The 21,181-nt window shown below is 40.1% G+C and overlaps 1 protein-coding gene across 10 annotated transcripts in view; it reads right to left on the reverse strand.

The window, feature by feature from the left end:
- The window catches only part of ptprk (protein tyrosine phosphatase receptor type K), a 238,751-nt gene that overhangs the window by 74,839 nt on the left and 142,731 nt on the right, over nucleotides 1-21,181 (reverse strand). The gene's annotated exons all lie outside the window — the stretch shown is intronic.

The following is a 21,181-nucleotide window of genomic DNA, read 5'->3' on the forward strand; positions in this document are numbered from 1 at the left end:
GAACGTGTGGATCTAACGGCTGGAAAACACACGGCCTACAGGCTCACACACCCCCAATCCAGCTCCAGAGCGGCTCAATCAATCAATAACACACATTTATGCCAGACAATTGTTTATGAACTAATGCTGATGAATAATGACAATGTTTACTTCACGATGTTTATATAGTAATATGTTTTAGACGGTTATAACAATGCATATTTTATCTCATCTGAACTTGAATGAGCTCCTGCAACTGCAACAGAGGCGCAGACATTTCAAAATAAGAGTCCCGGTGTATTTCCAGCTTGTTTATCATTAAAAGTCACGCATTATATATTCGTTTTGGGTTACACAATAAACTGTATTTAATTTCATTCCCATTTAATTCATATTCAGGAGGAAAGACCAGTATTTGAAACATATTTAATAAAGTATCAGGGTTATAATAGTTCACTAAAACCATTAAAAAAAACTTCATTACTTGAAATTAAATAAATGTTAACTGAAATGTAAAAAATAAATAAACAAACTAATTTGAAGCTTTAGCTTAACCTGATATGGCCTACTGACTAAAACAGAAAATCACAGTTATACAAACTATATAGATGTTTTTAAAAATCAGACAAAAAAGTGAATTGAGCTCTTTCGTATATTTTTAGTGTCAAAAACAAAATTATGTCAAAATGTCAGTTCAAGTGACAGTCGGTTATGTAATGCTTAATGCTTAATGTATTACAGTTTAACTAAACTCATTAGATTTTAGGAATCTACTGTAGATTTAGTCGACTAAAACTAGACTAAAACTAAAAACAATTCAGGCGACTAAAATATGACTAAAACTAAAAGGCATTTTAATCAAAAGACTACGACTAAAACTAAATCAAAATTTGCTGTCAAAATTAACACTGTGTCACGGTCTTGGAGGCAAAATAAAACTGTGAAATGATACAGATCCATTCATTTATTTCAATTTTTCCCCAAGATTGCTTGCCATATCACCTCATCTCATCTCATCCCTTTTTCCCCCTTTTTCTGAATGCCATTTGTGGACACATGATATCCCAATGATTGGTGATTTTTTTTTCTATTTTCCAAATGCATGTTAATGACTGTGAAAGATTCATCCATGCATGTTTCATTTTTGGACTGCTCGTGTTTAATGAAAATTTCATAACTGGATCTTCTGGTGAAACAGGATTCTCCAATCATTTAGTCTGTTTAATGAATTTTTTCATGAAGTATATATTTTCCAAAACAATATACTGTATTTACTCTAAAACTGTTAGAAAATCAAAGCCATACATCTAAACAAGTTCCAAATTTGAGGTTGATATCTCAAAAAATGGGCTTTCAGTCAGATTGTGTTTGGGCGCAATACCAAACGCTTCCACTAGGAATTTGTCTCCCATTCATTTCCAATGCTCTCCTTTTTTACTGCGAACAACACAAGGGTAACTGTTTTTTTAGGACCATTTAACCTTTTCAAATCATGATTGTATTTATGTTCACACAGCAAGTGCCAAAATCATTTACCAAGTTTCGTACCAGTAAAAATATTTTGTCCAAAAATACCAAACATCACCATAGGCTTTAGCCCCGCCCCTTTCTCACTAGCTCACATTCAGATCCGCCTCCATCCACTCAACAACTGATGGACTGAACCAAACCCGCCCTACATTTGTTCGATAATATGACGTACAAAAGATCTGACGCTACTTCTCTTTCATAGCAACTCTAAAATTGACCAGAAAATGGCCGCTCATTTCAGCACAGGATTCGTAGAAACGCCTCGTCTAGTTTTAATCTCTGCTTGAAGAGCCACGTGACCACACTGACAAACAACCAGAATAACTCGCACACACACAAACCGCAGCATTGGATTTTACATTTCTCTTTCTGATGAACAAACTCAAGAAAGGTTGAAGTGAAAGCAGAGGCTGATCTGGTGCGAGCGGCGCGAGGCAGACGGGAAGTGTTGTGAAAGCAAATGAGGCACCTGTGGACCGGATAAAGGCTCCTTCATACACACAGATGCAGACATTTGAAGCGTCTCTAAATTAGCCAATACATCAGTGCGAGAGAGGGTTCATATAACGCCAGCCCATAATGCATCAGTCCAGCACTCCTAGATGGTTTGCAATTACTGTAACAGAGTCATTTATCTGCGGCACACAGTTCGTCAGTCACACACACACTGCATCATGCAATAGCAGCGGTGAGTAGACACAGGGCTTTTTCATATTACGCTTTGACCCGAACATTAACCTTTACTCTAATGCTAATCTGTGCTTACGGCTGTATTCCAAGCCTTAAATGACCTTTGACCTCAGAGTCAGGCAGGATCGAGCGGAGGTGTGTGGGGTCAGTGATCACATGATCACACATTTAGGCTAGGATTGGAGTAAGAAATTACGCAAATTGCTTCAAATGTGTGAAACATTAAATGGAGTGATAGATGTGTTTAGGGGTGGAGCTTCACACTTTTGTTTCCCCTAAAAATTGTACGTTTTTTGATTGATTTGGTGGCGAGTGCAGTTCGCTTACAGAGACTCCGCCCACACACTCTTTTGATTGGCTGTTTTTTGATTGATTTGGTGGTGAGTGCAGTTCGCTTACAGAGACTCCGCCCACACACTCTTTTGATTGGCTGTTTTTTGATTGATTTTGTGGCGAGTGCAGTTCGCTCACAGAGACTCCGCCCACACGCTCTTCTGATTGGCTGTTTTTAGATTGATTTGGTGGCGAGTGCAGTTCGCTTACAGAGACTCCGCCCACACACTCTTTTGATTGGCTGTTTTTTGATTGATTTTGTGGCGAGTGCAGTTCGCTTACAGAGACTCCGCCCACACACTCTTTTGATTGGCTGTTTTTTGATTGATTTGGTGGCGAGTGCAGTTCGCTTACAGAGACTCCGCCCACACACTCTTCTGATTGGCTGTTTTTTGATTGATTTGGTGGTGAGTGCAGTTCGCTTACAGAGACTCCGCCCACACACTCTTTTGATTGGCTGTTTTTTGATTGATGTGGTTGCGAGTGCAGTTCGCTTACAGAGACTCCGCCCACACGCTCTTCTGATTGGCTGTTTTTTTATTGATGTGGTTGCGAGTGCAGTTCGACAGCAGACAAACGGCTATCAATCTGTCACTCAAGTGGCCACGCCCTTAATTATACAGAACTTTAAGGCTTAATATAATTTAAACGGATGAGTTATAAAACATTCCCCTCTCACAGTCGTCATGAAGGGCAAAATTAGCCATACAGACCAAAAGCACAGTGTGTCCCAGACTGTAAACATGTGTTCTTCTGCTGTAAAGTTGGCCATTTTAACATAAGCTCAATGAGATTCTGCTCTTCTGGAGTCTGTCTCTAGTGGCCAGTCCATGAACTGCAGTTTAAGTCACTTCCGTGTTAGTTTCAAGAGAAACTGCAGGAGGAGCCGCTTGGTGTAAACACGAAAAACAATGTAAGTAGGACATCAACTGAACGGCAGGTGAGAGAACATGATGCAAGAAAAAAAAACAGGCAGAAAATCCAGATCAGTGTGTGACGTGTAAACTGTAGCCATACGGAGGGCAGGAGACTAAACGAAACAGAGATGGGAAGTACACACTAACCGCACAAACACACACACACACACAAACACACACACAAGCTCAGGAGGCCCTTTCCATGTAGTCTAATTAAAACGAGACGCTCTGAATACAGATGAGGAGCTTGTTAACACAGAACAGTGATTGGCTGTTTGCTCAGAGCTTATTAATAACAAAGCCTTTCCCATCATCCCTTTGGGTGACAGTTTCTCTCTCTGACTCATGATTGTCATGAATCTTCAGGAAAGCAAAGAAAAACAAGTATTTTGGCCTGATATTAGCAAGATAGCAAAAGCGTTTTCTATTCTGCTTGTCAGACCTGCATCATTAGGCAGATTTAGTGTCAATGTCCAATCGCTGAGTTTCTGCAAATCATCATATTTCCTTTCATTTGATACTCTCCTTTAAGACCGTCTGACTGCATGTGTTCACAGCACAACAACTGACCTCACCACAGACACATGATTGACAGCCCAAACAGCCAATCAAATCACTGCACTCATCAGCTTCGCTCTTATCTGACATTTTGTCTGACATTCAAACCTGTTTTTTTTTGGCAAATTCCCAGCATTATGTACACATGTAGGTCTCCAGAGAGGCTAGTGAATGAACTAACCAGCCAGTTATCTCAATGAATGCAAGCGTTGCATCAGATTATCAACTAAACTTGCACATTTTAAAGACTGTCCAAAAGCAAAACATCTCTAACAAAGAAAATAACAGTAGTATACAGTAGGTGGATGTTTTTATAAAGTGGAATATTTGAATTAAATTGTGCTTTTTCAGTCTTTATGACCTGTTCCTTTTACATTACTTTGCATTAAAGACAAAGAGCACATCATACAAGCAGCAAAATTAACTTAATCTTTAAAAAAAGTTGCCAGCCAGCGCCAGCATTTTTGATCATATTACATAATATTTTGTTGTATAAATATTTTAACATGCAACAACAAAATAAAATATAGCTGGAAGCAGCAATTACTGGGACAACAATATGACATGCCAGCCTGACTGGGAGCTTCAGAAAAACAGAAACAATAAGCATTATTAGCATTTTTGGGAATTTTTCTATAACGGTCTCGAAACATTTTGAGTACCTTCAGGGCGTGGTCCCGATGACACATACCGAGCTCCGTAATAATACACTAATGCACTCTTAGAATACAGCAATTTAGGACAAAATTCAAAATGGCCGATGTCCAAAATAGTCAATATGGGAAAATAGGGAATCATTCAACTTGGCATGAAGCACTCAATCAAAGACCAGTTTTTCATATCCTCGGACCAGATGGGATGTGTGTCTGAATATGTGACTGCGTCGGCCATTTTGAATTTTGTCCTAAAATGCTGTATTCTAATGGTGCGTTCACACCAGACGCGACTGAAGCGTTCCGTGTGATTGATTTACATGTTAAGTCAATACAAAGACGCGAATCGACATTGATTGACGCATAGACCAATCAGGAGCTTGCTCTAGTAGTGACAGCAATGAGGACACAATCATATGTGGATATCCGGAGATGTACGATACATCTTCATACTTTATACAAACAGGAATAAAAAGGATCTTGCTTGGAAGAAAGTGAGTGAGGAGGTCGGACAGTCTGGTGAGTTGTAAAAAGCGCTCTTTACTCAATTTGAGCTGTACATGGGGTGATTGGGACACTTTTTGCCACTGAGATGACTTGGAAAAAAAGAGTCCCAATCACCTTGAATTCACCCTATTGAGACTACAAGCTAGTTAAAGCTTGTTTTAAAAGCCAACTTGAGCTTATTCGCCATATTTTAAAACAATCCATGTCAGCCATTTCACAACGAGACAAGCCGGCTGGCAGAAGCCCCATCCATGACGTGAATTCACGTCTGTTGTATAATCGCGAATAGCATGATTTACTCGCGTAAGTCGCGTCTGGTGTGAACGCAGAATGCATTAGTGTATTATTACGGAGCTCTGTATGCGTCATCGGGACCATGCCCTGAAGGAACTCAAAATGTTTCGAAACCGTGATAATGAATTTCCCAAAAGTGCTAATAATGCTTATTGTTGCCGTTTTTCTGAAGCTCCCAGCCATGCTGGATGTCATACTGTTCCTCATATTGCGGAGATATAGCCTCATGTCCAATTTGGTGCACTCTTCGTCAAATTTGTTTGTGTTATTCAAACTTTTTGCCAGCATTTTCATTAAAATTGACCCAAACATTTGGCGGGAAAATTGTCATGACGCAAAGGAATCAGAGGAAAAAAATAATTTTGTTTCTAGCCCTTACGGCTCAAAAGTTATTAGCATAAATGTAAGTTAAAGTTTGGACAGGTGGTGGCGCTAGAGGGATTGAGTTAGAGACTCTAAATTTGCTGTGGTAAATGTTTGGTCCTCTATCAGTATGCCAAATTTCACAACTTTTTACTATATTGTTCTATGCATAGATATACATATTAAAGGCTCTTACGGCGGAGTCTCTAACGTCATTACCGGCGGCCATCTTGTCACAGGCAAGCTTTCTGGCGGCCATCTTGTCACAGGCAGGGCTCTGTGGCTCCTGATGTAAGGCGAGTGACCTGAACACAAATACTCTTATCTCGCTGAAATCTTGACGGATTTACAAATGGTTTGGTTTCTTACAAACGTTATTAACGTGGCTATAATTCTGGATGCTTGAACAAATTATGAATAATTATTCTTAAGTATGCAGTGTCATAACTACATCTCTGACGTTTATAACAAATCAAACAGTTTGAAAATCGGTAGAAAATTGAGCAAGTTATGGTTATTTAAAAAGTACACGCACCATTAAAACACAATGTTACGAGTGAGCGAGCTGACTGTGACAAGATGGCCGCCCTTTGCGGACATCGACCTCCATTGGCCAGCAGCGTGGACGAGACATCTAGCCTTTATTATGGATATCTATGGTTCTATGGGCGGCCATAGACTCCCATGGCGGAAGAAGAAGAAGACTTAGAAGAAGAAGACAGCACTAGGAAGTTGTGATTCATATGCTGTTTAATGTTTGATGATCGCGTTAGATTTCTTGTTCGTCAGCAATGCTTCAATGCTCTCCGTCTGGTTAATACAGATCTTCTTCTTCACTTGTTTTTGGATCTGGGGATTCAGTGCTCTTTCAGAAGATGCGTAACAGCGCCCCCTACCGTATAACAGTGAAAACACGGATAGCTGGAAAAACTTGTCAAAGTTTAGACAAACAGAAATAAACACATTAGTTACCCATGTTTGCACGTGAAGCGTCCATTACCCATCATCCCCATGTGCTCATGTCAATGTTTACAACATGTTAATTGTCCAAACAGGTACATTTGACTGTTTTCTCATCTTCTACCATTATATTTAGTGTTTCAACCAGATTGGATGTGAAATCTTGAGCTTTCTGATTTTTTCCCCACAAGCATAAACGGCATTTGAAGTAATGAATTATAAAATCATCAAGCTCATCAGTGATCAGAGAGAGTGTCGGCCTTTGAAAAGCAGAGGCAGTGTTTAAGTAATCACTTGCTATCTTGAGGTCAATTAAAACACATTTCTGATAGAGATAATCTTTAAACTTATTCTTGAAATGTTGTATTTGTAGCTTTGATGGCTGTAGATGTGATGAATTTAAAAAAGCAACATTATATAATCCAATAGTTACTGTTCCTCACAGGCTAAAAAGTTTTTAGTTTGTAAGTGTTAGTTTTCTTCTTCTTCTTCCGCCATGGGAGTCTAAGGCCGCCCATAGAACAGTATAGTAAAAATTAGTGAAATTTGGCACATTAATAGAGGACTGGCGAAACATTAATCACAGCAAATTTAGAGTCTCTAACTCAATCCCTCTAGCGCCACCAACTGTCCAAAGTTTGACTTACATTTATGCTAATAACTTTTGAACCGTAAGGGCTAGAAACAAAATGATTTTTCCTTTGATTCCAAAATTTTCAAACTCTTCATAGACAGTTTGTCCAATGTTCATGAAAATTTAATCAGATCGTCTTCAGACAATGCTGGAAAAAAGCTTTTTGATAAACCCAACCGTTCTCGAATAACACGCAAACACATTTGACGAAAAGCGTGCCAAATAAGGCAATATCTCCTCAACGCTTTGGCATATTCAGACCAAACTTGGTACATGTCATCCCAAGCATGACCAGAGGCTACATTTCGGCACAGCGCCACCTAATGGTCAGGAGATATGAACAATTACTAATAACTTCTGAACGGTTTGCCCAGAAATCATAAACTAGTCCCTTCTTATTCAGTGCATCATGCCAAGCAGAGTCCTGCACGGTTGCGGGTACCCGACGGGTGACCCGCGAATATTGCTGAAACGGGTGAAAAACATGTCGGATACGGGTGCGGGACGGGTCGGACAAGGGAGAAACACGGGTCTAAACACGGTTTTTAAACAGTCACGTGCAAACGAATATAGGCCTATATATAAATAAATATGCATGTATATTGTAGATGTGTTCCTAAAAATATGCATATACAAAAATATGCCTTGCCTGTATTCCAAGTTGATAAAATAATTTCAAATCTATATCAGTTTATCTGTGACCGCGCAGCGCGCGCGTGCCCTCACAGAAGAATCACAACCGCGCGCGCTATCTGCCTGCACTGCAGCCGTCAAGATGGATCATGAGGAGTTGAAGAAAAGAGAGCCGCAAATGTGCAACTTCATCGCTGAGCAAGCACGCAGATAACTGTGGTAACAAACCAAGCACAAGCAGTTCTATCGAACAGTATTTGTGTAATATTTCCTGAGTTTGGTCTCTTAATAACACTGTCTTAGTAGCCTACATTAAGCCACGTTAAGTGTTTTTTTATAATGGTTTTCTATGGTAGGAAAACGTTCAACGTGTAATTATACGCGTTGCGTTCATATTCTGGGCTCATCTGATCTTTTGTACATAGTATACGTTATTAGTATTATGTTTACTGAGTTTGGTCTCTTAATAACAGTACATTAAGCCACGTTAAGCTCCCGGCAGAAGTTGTCCTTGTGTTAATGGTCGTGTAATAACTTCTTTATGCTGGCAATAAACATTTTTGTAAATGTGTCTATAATGTGATATGCTAAACTGATTTTATTGCGGGTGCGGGTCGGGTCGGGTGCGGATTTGAATTTGTGCTGTTGTCGGAAAACGGGTCGGATGCGGGTTTAAGCACTGCGGGTACGGGCGGGTGCGGGTTTTCAAAATCGGACCCGTGCAGGACTCTGATGCCAAGTGTTACCCAATGATACCCAATTTTCCCATATTGACTTCCATGGGTCGGCCATTTTGTATTTTGTCCTGAAATGCTGTATTTTAAATTATTTACTTTCCAAAAATGCTAATAACGCTTATTGTTGTCGTTTTTCTGAAGCTCCCAGCCATGCTTGCACGTCGTATAGTTTTTTTTATGCTTGGCCCTGATAATTGCTGCTTGCAGATATATTTTATGTTGTTTTACGTTACGCCTCTGGGATGTGAATGTGAGGAAAAGACAGCCAGCCAGGGAGAAAAGTCTCCCTGAGGTTTTAATTTGGAGCTCTGCCACCGGTGACCCTGCAAGATGACAAAACATTTGTCACGACTTACTTACGGCCGGCCCCTCATTGGCACCGCGGCGGGAGAACGGCTCGCGAGCGGCCCCGGGGTCAGACGCAATAGAGGAAGCGGCCGGCGGCTGGCACCTGCTGACCCCTCGCTCTCTCTGAACAACACACTTCTAATAACACGGATATTCAAACCCTCCTTCTCTCATTCAGAAACAACTGATGAAAACAGAGTCGGCGAGAGAGAGGAGGAACAACACCGAGAAAGAGAAATATAATAAAGCTAAAGACGAGTCTCTAGGGCCGGTCAAGTCATTATGTGAGTGTCAGTCATGGCGGTGAGGGTTTGTACGTCTCTGACAGCCTGATGTATCGGATTCTTCAATGATTCTTAAAACGCAAAGCACAGAGCCTGCAATCACACATGACCGTTTGGCTCATTAAAACACCCTCATTATTCTCCAATCTTCAGCTAATTCTGATGCGCGTTCCTCCCGGCTGCTCCGCTGCTCTTTTCTGATGATTAAATGCATGTATCTGCAGCTGTGATTGTATTAGACCAAGCCTCTCTAAAGAAAGACAAACACTCTCACATCGATCGGCCGCTCGCACAAGCAGCAATCCTGATGTTTATTCTATTAAATGAGATTTTTCATCAGGATTACAGCCGCACACTGTACATACAGAATCCTAATAAAGCAATAAACCACCAGAGGCTGCAATGGGCTACAGTTATCAGACCGAAATCTGATGTCACGCCAGGAGTCGCTTTATTTCGTGGATTTGTTAGAAATTCAACCGCCTAATGTTTGAGATATAAAAGCAATCATGTGGTAAAGTGAATCAAATAATGAAAAATGTTGATTATTTGGAACATGATGGACACAAACTAAAAGATTTTTCAGATTTTATCATAACCCTGACATCTGCAGGGTTCCCACTCTTGTTAAGGGATCATTTTCCAGGACTTTTTCAATTTTACTACAGTGAGAATAAAACACAAGGATCACACCTAAAGTGATATATTGCCCTTTAAAAGGCGTACAGTTTATTTGCCCAGACTAAAAATCAGTTTTTAATATGAGCTCTTAATTATACATTATGAATATTGGAGCTTGTTTCCGCCACAAAACAAAGAATAAAAAAGGTAATTGCAACTTTTTATATCGCTATTCTGAGTCTTTTTGCCCTCAGAATTGGACTTTATACTGCATTTATAAAGAATTTATATAAACTCGTAATTGCGAGACAAAAAGTCAAAATTTGCAATTTAGACTTTATAACTCACAATTCTGAATTTATATCACAATTATGTTTGAGAATGGTTGAGCTTATCGTAAAGCTTTTGGTAACTTCTGAGGATGATCTAGTTAAATTTTCGTGAAAATCAGGCAAGTTTGAAAAAGTCATTTCTTGGCAAGAGAATTTGGCGGGAAAATTATTTAATTAACGTAAAATGATCTCATAGTCATTCTGATTCCTTGGCTCATTGACTAGAATTTTGTTTCTAGCCCTTATGGTTCAAAAGTTATTAGCATAAATGTAAGTAAAAATTTGGACAGGTGGTGGCGCTAGAGGGATTGAGTTAGATACTTTAAATTTGCTGTGGTGAACGTGTGTGCCAAATTTCACAACTCTTTACCAAACGGTTCTATGGGCGGCCATAGACTCCCATGGCGGAACAGAATTGGACTTTATAGCTCAATATATAAAGAATTGCAAGATATAAACTCGCAATTGCAAGAAAAAGGCAGAATTCGCAATTTTGACTTTATAACTCACAATTGTGAGTTTATTTCACCATTATGTAAAATCGTACAAAAACTTTTAGAATTGTGATATAAAAAAACTCTTTGTTTCTTAACTTTTAAAAAACTATTTTCCAAGACATTTTACATTCTCTTTTAAATTATCCAGGTTTCCCAGGACGAGTAGAAACCCTGATCTGCCATTTAATGTACTTCAGTAGCTAATTTTTGGCCAGTCCTCTATCAGTGTGCCAAATTTCACAACTTTTTACAAAAAAAAAGGGCGGCCATAGACTCCCATGGCGGAACAGAATTGGACTTTATAGCTCAATTTATAAAGAATTTATGAAGAATTCCAAGATATAAACTCGCAATTGCGAGAAAAAGTCAGAATTCACAATTTTGACTTTATAACTCACAATTGTTAGTTTATATCTCACAATTCTGACCTTATATCACAATTATGTAAATTGCAAGAATATTTTTTAGATTTGTGAGATAAAAAGTTTCTGCAACCAACACTAATTGTTTTGGGCCAGTGATAAACTCTTTGTTTTTAACAAACAATTTTCCAAGACATTTAACATTCTCTCTAATTTTCTATGTGTTTTCCAGGACTGGAAAATGTATAATCAATTTTCCAGGTTTTCCAGGATGAGTGGAAACCCTGAACTGCCATTTAATGTACTTCAGTAGCTCATTTTAATGGTTCGTACACTATAAAAAGCGATCAGTTGACTTAAAAAGGTGAGGAAACCCGTTGCCTTTAAATTATTAAGTAATAAACTTAAAAAAATTAAGTTATGTGAACTTGACAATTCCACATCACTAAATTATTTCAATTACGTGTGGTTTATTTACTCAATCATTTTAAGGCAACGGGTTTCCTCACCTTTTTAAGTTATGTGGAATTGTCAAGTTCACATAATTTTTTTAAGTTTATTACTTAATAATTTAAAGGCAACATGTTTTTTCTCCCTTTTTTAAGTTACGTCAACTGATCCCTTTGTACAATGTAGCGACTTGTCACATTTAAACAGATTTCATCTGATGTTTTATTTTGGCTGTTCAACAGTCAACAATTACTAATCTTCCCATTGTGCGCACATGCACACATCTGATCGGATTCACACACTGGAAACCTTCAAACCGGACGAGCCGAATCCACCTTATGACTCTCAATTGTCTTCATATGATTGTGTATCTCTTAAACAGGAGGGGGCGGGACAGCGCGACTGTCGCCGTGGCGATAAGGAGATGTCACTCACTGTCGAGTAAAACCCACGAGAGAGGAAATTTATATGCATCCAATTCACACCCACGACCTGTGATCAATTCAGCCTGGCTGAAAAACCCCTGAATTTAAGTGGCGAGCTGAAGGCTGATAGATCCCTGACATCCTCCATCAGTTTAAATGTCAAGCGAGCAATAAAACGTAGTGGTGAACAGCAATGAATTGCTCTGATTTGGTACGGCCCATCAAACTCAGAACCACACACACACACACACACACACACACACACACAGATAACATTTTTCCTGCCAACAATTACCAGCCTCCCTCTTCCTGTGTCTCTGAGCTGGGATCAATACAAGTGGAGAGCTGCATTAAGTTGCTAGATTAAAGCATTACTCCTCTGTAATAAAGCTTTATTGATCAGCCACTCCATGATCAAATGCGAACACACTTCCCTGAGCCACGTCTGCACCGCACACCGCCCGAGTCGCTCGCAAAAACGCCCTTCCTTAAGGCACGAGCGAAAGAAAAGTCCCGTTGAGGAGAAATACACTGCATAATCCCTGTAGAGTTCAGCCAATACTGAGGTCAAACATACACAAGTCATTCAGATTACATACATGCGATATTAACCAGACCACTCACTGCCCTTTTCTGCCTCAAACTAGTAATAAATTCATAATTATTCAATGTATACTTGGAAACCATTCAGAAATTCTAATATTCATGACAATTATCAAAATTAACGCATTAAAGTATACGATTCGTTTTTTTAAGTTAACGCATTAAAAATATTTATTTTTGTCGAGTATCCTTGTAAGAGCCGTCTTAAATGAGTTAAATCAAGACTTGACTGTAAAGAGAAATGTGACGCATGTCAGATCCGGGTCATGTGCATCAGCTCTTAAAGTGACAGCAACCTAATAAACCTGCCATTAAACCTGCCATTAATGATAAATCAAAGAACAACATCACTCAGTGCTCGTGACTGAATAACTTCTGTAGCTTTAATAAGGATTCATCTACATTTCATTTATAATTTATGCAGTGAAGACTGTGAAGTGTTTGATAACTTTATTCAATTTATGTATATTTCCTACCTGTTAGAACAAATATTTAAAATATTATTATATAAATATATTATTAACATTTTAGATTAATATGAAAAGTTTCTACATTAATGTGGAGATTGTGAAATTATTACAATATAAAAATATATTAAAAACTTAGGTGCGATTAATCACGATTAATTACAGAAAAATGCGTGATTAATTCATAAAAAACATTAGTGCTGTCAATCGATAAAAAAAACAAATCGTTTTTAATATTTTTATAATGTAATAATTTCACAGCTACTCTCCAAATGATGACAGACAGTGCCTTCTCATATATTACAAAAATTACAAAATTTGACGATTACAATTGTAAAAGTCACTTGTTTTTTAAAAAAGTGACACTGTCCAACAGCGACACCCGCAGGTGAAGTTACAGCGGGAGGCGTGCAGTTTCACAATGTCAACACAAGGTGGCAGTACTAGATTTAAGGCCAGGGAAATGCGGCAAAAGCGTAACGAAACAGCGCTACTTCTGTGTGCACTGCGCACCGTCCGCATCACAAGCTCACAAATGTGTTAACTTGCTAAGCGTCTCTATCACGGGTTCGAGTTCGGCGTAGAGATCTCCGGTACAAACTGCAAATCTCCCTGTGTGTTTTAATTTAGTTTAAAGCCAGTTAAACAGCGCTGACTTATCCAACAACACTAACACTAACATCAGGAGAAACGTTGAGCCGATCCAGTCAGAATACTTTTATCCAACAATCCACCATCATTTATGATGGATTTACTGTGGTAACACTAACTGTAACCGTGGTATTTTGTCCGAAATCTAGTTAATATCTCATTTTATTTAATTTTTTATATTTAATATAGACATGTATTAAATGAGTAATAAAGGCCAAATTACAGACTATATTTCTGTCATAAACTTGCAGTTTTGTAACTATATTTTTACCATGTAGTGAGGTTTTACCTGTGGTGATCTAAACAGAACATTATTCTTATTTAAATTAACGAGCACTCTAACTCAGTAATAATATTTACATTTCACCCTTTAAAAACTAGTTTTACAGATATTGTTTGTGTTAGGGATGTCCAGATCTGATCACGTGATCCGAAATCGTGCCCGATCACGTGGTTTCAGACTCGATCAGAATCTGTAACGCGGAGGCAGGGATGAGAATCCAAGTGCAGATTTGAGCATTTATTAAAGATATAAACAAAGAAAGTCCAAGAAGGCAAACAGGCAGGAGCACAACGACAGGAGCAAAAACAACAGGAACACTTGTAGGTGCACATGCGGGAGCAACGACTGACAAACAACAACTGAAGCAGTGGGGTATAAATACACAGGGAAACAAGGTTAACGAGGTAACAAAAGGGAGTGGCTAAATGGGAAACACCTGGGAGAACTAATACAACATGAAAAACTACAAAGGACTACAACACATGGCACAGGACAGGAAATAACTCAGTGTCAACAAACACACAGGGAATATGTGACAGAGCCCCCCACTTAAGAGCGGCTTCTAGACGCTCACACAGAAGAATGCACACAAAGAGTTCAGGTGGGAGGTTAAACAGGGGAAGGGATGGTGGGCCAGGTCCATGCAGGGGAACAGGACATAGAGCCAAGACTGGCATAGATGGGCCTGGGAGCATGGGTGGACCGGGGCTGTCAGGCGTGGGTGGACCTGGGCCGTGGAGCGAATCTGGACAGTGGGGCCTCGGGCGGCCATGTCGGATCGGGGACCTCGGGAGACCATGGCGGATCGGGGACCTCGGGAGGCCATGGCGGATCGGGGACCTCGGGAGGCCATGGCGGATCGGGGACCTCGGGAGGCCATGGCGGATCGGGGGCAGTGGACGGCCATGGCGGATCGGGCTGTGTAGGCGGCCAGGGAGGAGACGACCCTTCAGGCGGCCAGGGAGGAGACCATGGCACAGGAACAGACACCGGCTCAGAAACAGGAACCGGCTCGGCGGCGGCCATCTTGTACGGAGACCCAGGCGTGGAGTCGGCCATCTTGTCCGAAGACACCGACACGGGAAGAGGAAGAGGAACAGATTCAGGCTCGGCGGGACGAGACTCTTGACGGGCAGACATGACGTGAAACTCAGTCTCTGGATCGGCAGAAGTGACGTGAAGCTCTGTCTCTGGATCGGCAGAAGTGACGTGAAGCTCTGTCTCTGGATCGGCAGAAGTGACGTGAAGCTCTGTCTCTGGATCGGCAGAAGTGACGTGAAGCTCTGTCTCTGGATCGGCAGAAGTGACGTGAAGCTCTGTCTCTGGATCGGCAGAAGTGACGTGAAGCTCAGTCTCTGGATCGGCAGAAGTGACGTGAAGCTCAGTCTCTGGATCGGCAGAAGTGACGTGAAGCTCAGTCTCTGGATCGGCAGAAGTGACGTGAAGCTCAGTCTCTGGATCGGCAGAAGTGACGTGAAGCTCAGTCTCTGGATCGGCAGAAGTGACGTGAAGCTCAGTCTCTGGATCGGCAGAAGTGACGTGAAGCTCAGTCTCTGGATCGGCAGAAGTGACGTGAAGCTCAGTCTCTGGATCGGCAGAAGTGACGTGAAGCTCAGTCTCTGGATCGGCAGAAGTGACGTGAAGCTCTGTCTCTGGATCGGCAGAAGTGACGTGAAGCTCTGTCTCTGGATCGGCAGAAGTGACGTGAAGCTCTGTCTCTGGATCGGCAGAAGTGACGTGAAGCTCAGTCTCTGGATCGGCAGAAGTGACGTGAAGCTCTGTCTCTGGATCGGCAGAAGTGACGTGAAGCTCTGTCTCTGGATCGGCAGAAGTGACGTGAAGCTCTTGGAGGACCGGAGCAGGATGAGCTTCTGGAATGGCGGTCATGTTGAAATCTTCCTCCACTTCCCCTACAGTGAAGGGGGATCCACAAAACTGCAGGACAAAGTCAATAAACTGTGCCAGGGTCCAGCTAGGGTCTTCCCTTGGCAAATTTAGGCTAATGTCTAGATCTAGTCCACTCCAGAAACAGTCTGTTAGCAAAACATTGTCACCAGGCACGAGGTAGCTGTAGGAAAGGAACTCCTCCACATAACTCTCAATCCTACGGCCATCTTGAAAAATTGAACAAAGATGGCTCAACGGGTCCCTAATACAACCAGTGGAGTTCATCCTGTGGTCTGATCTTGCTGCTGGATCCATCTTTTGGTCAGTCGTTCTCTAACGCGGAGGCAGGGATGAGAATCCAAGTGCAGATTTGAGCATTTATTAAAGATATAAACAAAGAAAGTCCAAGAAGGCAAACAGGCAGGAGCACAACGACAGGAGCAAAAACAACAGGAACACTTGTAGGTGCACATGCGGGAGCAACGACTGACAAACAACAACTGAAGCAGTGGGGTATAAATACACAGGGAAACAAGGTTAACGAGGTAACAAAAGGGAGTGGCTAAATGGGAAACACCTGGGAGAACTAATACAACATGAAAAACTACAAAGGACTACAACACATGGCACAGGACAGGAAATAACTCAGTGTCAACAAACACACAGGGAATATGTGACAGAATCGTACGTTACCTCCCAATCAGGAATCGGACATATATGTATATATATTCTCATTATTTTTTAACACATCTATAGTTATGCGGTGGCACAGAGTTAGACCCTTTTGACTCCACACAGAAACAGCAACGCGTGCGGCATGACATCACTTTGTTGCAGTGACGCTATTGGTTAAATAAGGTGAATTAAATAAAAAATAAGGAACATCCTGGATCTGTTTTTTCGCTCTTCTTTATTCTTTTTTTAATTATTATAGAAGTATCGGATCGGGACTCGGTATCGGTAGATACTCAAAATCAAATGACTCGGACTCAGAGGCAAAAAAACCTGATCGGGACATCCCTAGTTTGTGTATTAAATTTACATCTCAAGCTATATATATATATATATATATATAAATAAAAGGCGCCGCCCCCCAGGCGTGTCCACAACATCGAATCTGGCCCCCTTTTAAAAGTTTTGTGCTGGGTAATTGAAATGAATGGGGAAAAGTCACGTGAGAGCTATCTATGAGCTATCTATCATCGCGCTATGACTGGATATGATGGGTTATAACAGGTTAATGTGATAAATCCCGCCTCTTGTGTGCGTTCAACGGATCAGCCTGAATGAAGATAATGATGCGTTAATGGTAAGACTAATGAAAAAGTAAGTAAACAACACAGCCATTTAGATATCACCGCTTTATGTCACGTCAAAATCAAACCTGAAAACATGACGAGTGTTTGCCTCCTCAATTTAAAACACCACCGCACACCACTGATATATATATATATATATATAGTTGTACAGTATAGTGCTGAATGCCATGCATGAATGAAAGCTGTGAGCTGAACACAACAAATGACAGCATATATTCCCCGTCCTGCTGCAGGTAAACAGAGCTGTGTCTTTTACTGGTGTGCTTGAGTAAAGCTGTGAACAGAAACTCTTTCTTGTCTTGTGTGTAGCGATGGTCAGTCAATACAGAACGGCAAAACTCGCACCATTTTGCCCTCTCCCTACTGTACGCCACTAAAACTACTACCAACAAAACCAACAGAGTGACATTTTAAGACAGCCAAGCCATTGATTTCATTAGCAGGCATGATTGTTTCCCACGAGGCAGTGCTTTGTGTCATTGTGTCTGTGGTTATAAAGCGGTGGCATCTCCAGCCTCAGATCAATGCTAATCTCATTCACAATGACTTCTCAATGGCACAGCTACCTGATGAATAGACTCATCGATTTGCTGTTGTTCTGCCACTTCACGCAGGTGAATACACACCGTCTGTACGGGAGGAAAACCATTCCCATCGTGGTGTGGAGCGCCACAATCTAAAACACATAATCTGAGGTGTGACAGAAATGAAAATATGCCTTTTTTGTGGATGTGTGAGTGGTGTTTGTGTACACAAACCTCACCGGTACAGCTCAAATATGAATAATATTACATTCTGCTCTCTTTATCGTCTTCGTCCACAATAAAAACAAAAGGTGAGCCGTGTTTGAGTTGGATCCCACAGTCATTTAGCATTCGAGCGACACCGTGATACTTCACTTCCTTCAGAGGCATCTGAAGATGGCTTTAAACCGCCAAACACGTCCTCCGACTACTTCAGAATAAACGAGCCGCGATGTGTGTGTGTGTGTAAATGAGAGGTTTACCGGGGCGACACTTGATCACGAAGGCAATTTATCCTCGAGTCCACATAATGGAGCAAAGGAAGAGAAAGAGATCAGAGTAATAGGAGGCCTTTCATTTAATTGCTGTAAATTGCAGGGTCAGGGAATGCGAATGTAATATTGAAGGGCTGTTTATCGGATCTTAGCGCCAGACGCACGACGAGCGGATACTGAAAAGAGATGGGAGATGGACGGCCTTGTCAATTGCCCCAGGTTTCATCGACAGGGTAGCATATTTGGCCAACACAAAGACCGTCTGCCCACATACTTCCCATAATCCCATTACTCAGGGAGCCGCACATGTCCAGCACAGTGTAATCATGGGTAAAGATCCAATACTGGTTAGCTTTAATTATGCTTTTACACCACAAGTGAGACTCCCTGTGGGCAGGAGGGAAATAGAAAACGGCCGAGAGAGAGGTCCGTAATGGGCCGCGCTCCATAAATTTCAAGACAATCAATGCAGCAGTCTGCTAATGGCGCGTACATTAGCTAAGAAACAAACACACACGCAGCAGATGCACACCTATCTGACAGCCCGCGCTCCTTAAAATATGACACCATCAGCCCTTTATTATCAGCACAGATTTGGCTTCTAAACTGCAGTTGTTTATGGTACATCCACAGACGGGGCTCGTGTTTGGACTGTAAACTCTGACCGACGTGAGTCAGATGCTAAATATCGCTCTTTAATGCTGTTTACGGCTTCCTCCTGAACATTATAAGTGTGGGCAAACAAAGAGAAAAGCGTGCTGTAGGGCTGACAATACTGATATCCCAGTATCGGTTCTCGTTTCCATGAACCAACATCGATTCTTAAATCCCAAGATGGATCTTTTAGTCTCTTGTGGCGCACCTGCCATCCAATAATCACAATAAGCTTTGTGCTGTGATACTTTTGATATGAAATATCAGTCTCTGCATGCGCTTCAGTCTCTTTATTGAGGCCTGTTGATCATCTCTTCCTCTTTACTACTAGTTACAGCAGCAAATAAACATGGATGAACATCAGAAGGTACAGTATGTTGAAAGATACAGAACTCACTGATATGAATCATATCTCATGTAATCCATCAGTCAGTGTTTCAACCGCGGAAAGACGTCAATAACAGCTGGAGAACAATAATGACACGTCACCAGAAAAAACATTCAATGACCGTAAACTCAAATATCAACGCTTTTGATACATAAATGCACTTTATTACATATTCATTGTTTTATTAATAAATCTGTTGTCTTCATTAATGTATGTTTGAATGAATGTGTCACGAAACACACAAGGTTTTCGTGACGGTCAAAAATGACGGCATTTTTATATTTTTGTTCGATAATGTTTTTTATTTAATATATCGTATTTTTAAAGGGATTTTATGGTACCAAATGATATTTATGCTGTAGTTACAATCCATTTATTTAATTTTTGAGCATAGACTTGCAAATTAAATTTCCCATTTAAACATAAATGTTGAATGTTTTGTAGTTCAGGCTGAAGTTTGAGCTCTGTTCAAATACGATACTTGGCAGATTATTGCTGAAGTGAAAAAAATTTAAAAAAAGGGAAAGAATTTACGTTATTGTTATGAAAAATACACAATTTTTATATGAAATATATATTTTCAAAAGCATGTTTTACTCTAAAACTGTTAGAAAATCAAAGCCTTAAATCTAAAAAAGTTCCAAATTTGAGGTTAATATCTCGAAAAATGAGATTTTGTGTGTGCGCAGTACCTAACGCTTCCACTAGAAATTCATCTCGCCTTCATTTTCAATTCGCTATTTTTGACCGCAAACAAATCAAGTGTGACTGTTTTTTCAGGATAATTTGACCTTTTTGAATTTGTGCTCACATAGCAAGTGCCGAAGTTTCGTACTATTCCTATGAAGTAAAAAAAATTTTTTGTCTTCATTAATGTATGTTTGAATGAATGTGTCACAAAACACAAAATATCTTCATGTGACGGTCAAAAATGACGAATTTTTATTTCTTTCAATGAAATGATTGCACTATATTTTAGTTTGATAATGTTTTTAATGTATTATTTCGCATTTTTTAGGGGTTTTATGGTAATGAATGATATTTATGCTGTAGTTACAATCCATTTATTCACTTTTTGAGTGTAGACTTGCAAATTAAAGTTCCAATTTTAACATAAATGTTGAATGTTTTGGAGCTCAGACTGAAGTTTGATCTCTGTTCAAAGACGACACTTGGCAGATTATTGCTGAAGTGAAAAAATGTAAAAAAGTGAAAATTACAAAATTAGCTTTTACTTTTTTACTTCTATATGAATTATATATTTTCAAAAACACGTTTTACTCTAAAACTGTGAGAAAATCAAAGACTATCTAAATCTAAACAAGTTCCAAATTTGAGGTTGATATCTCGAAAAATGAGATTGTGTTTGGGTGCAATACCAAACGCCTCCACTAGAAATTCATCTCGCCTTCATTTCCAATGCGCTCATTTTAGACTGCGAACAACACAAGCGTGACTGTTTTTTTCAGGATCATTTGACCTTTTTGAATCATGTCCATGAATTATTTTTTTTTTGCTCACATAGCAAGTGCCAAAGTTTCGTAAATATATAAACTTAAAAATTTTCCTTAAAAAATGGCTGAACAGCACCCGAGGGTTAAATGTTTATATTTCAACAACAAATTGGAGAAGACAAATTAATACACCATTAATAAGTTCATATAAAACTACATTATGTGCAGTCTAAATGTTTGTATGCAAATAAGCACTCTAAAAAATCTGTAAAAATAGGCACAATGCACGGTATTAATTCGACATAATTTTCTGAAGGGTTGGCTACTGATGTTTTCAAGACTACCAGGTC

The sequence above is a fragment of the Gobio gobio genome (assembly GCF_949357685.1).
Source record: "Gobio gobio genome assembly, chromosome: 12".
In the NCBI taxonomy this organism is placed as follows: domain Eukaryota; kingdom Metazoa; phylum Chordata; class Actinopteri; order Cypriniformes; family Gobionidae; genus Gobio; species Gobio gobio.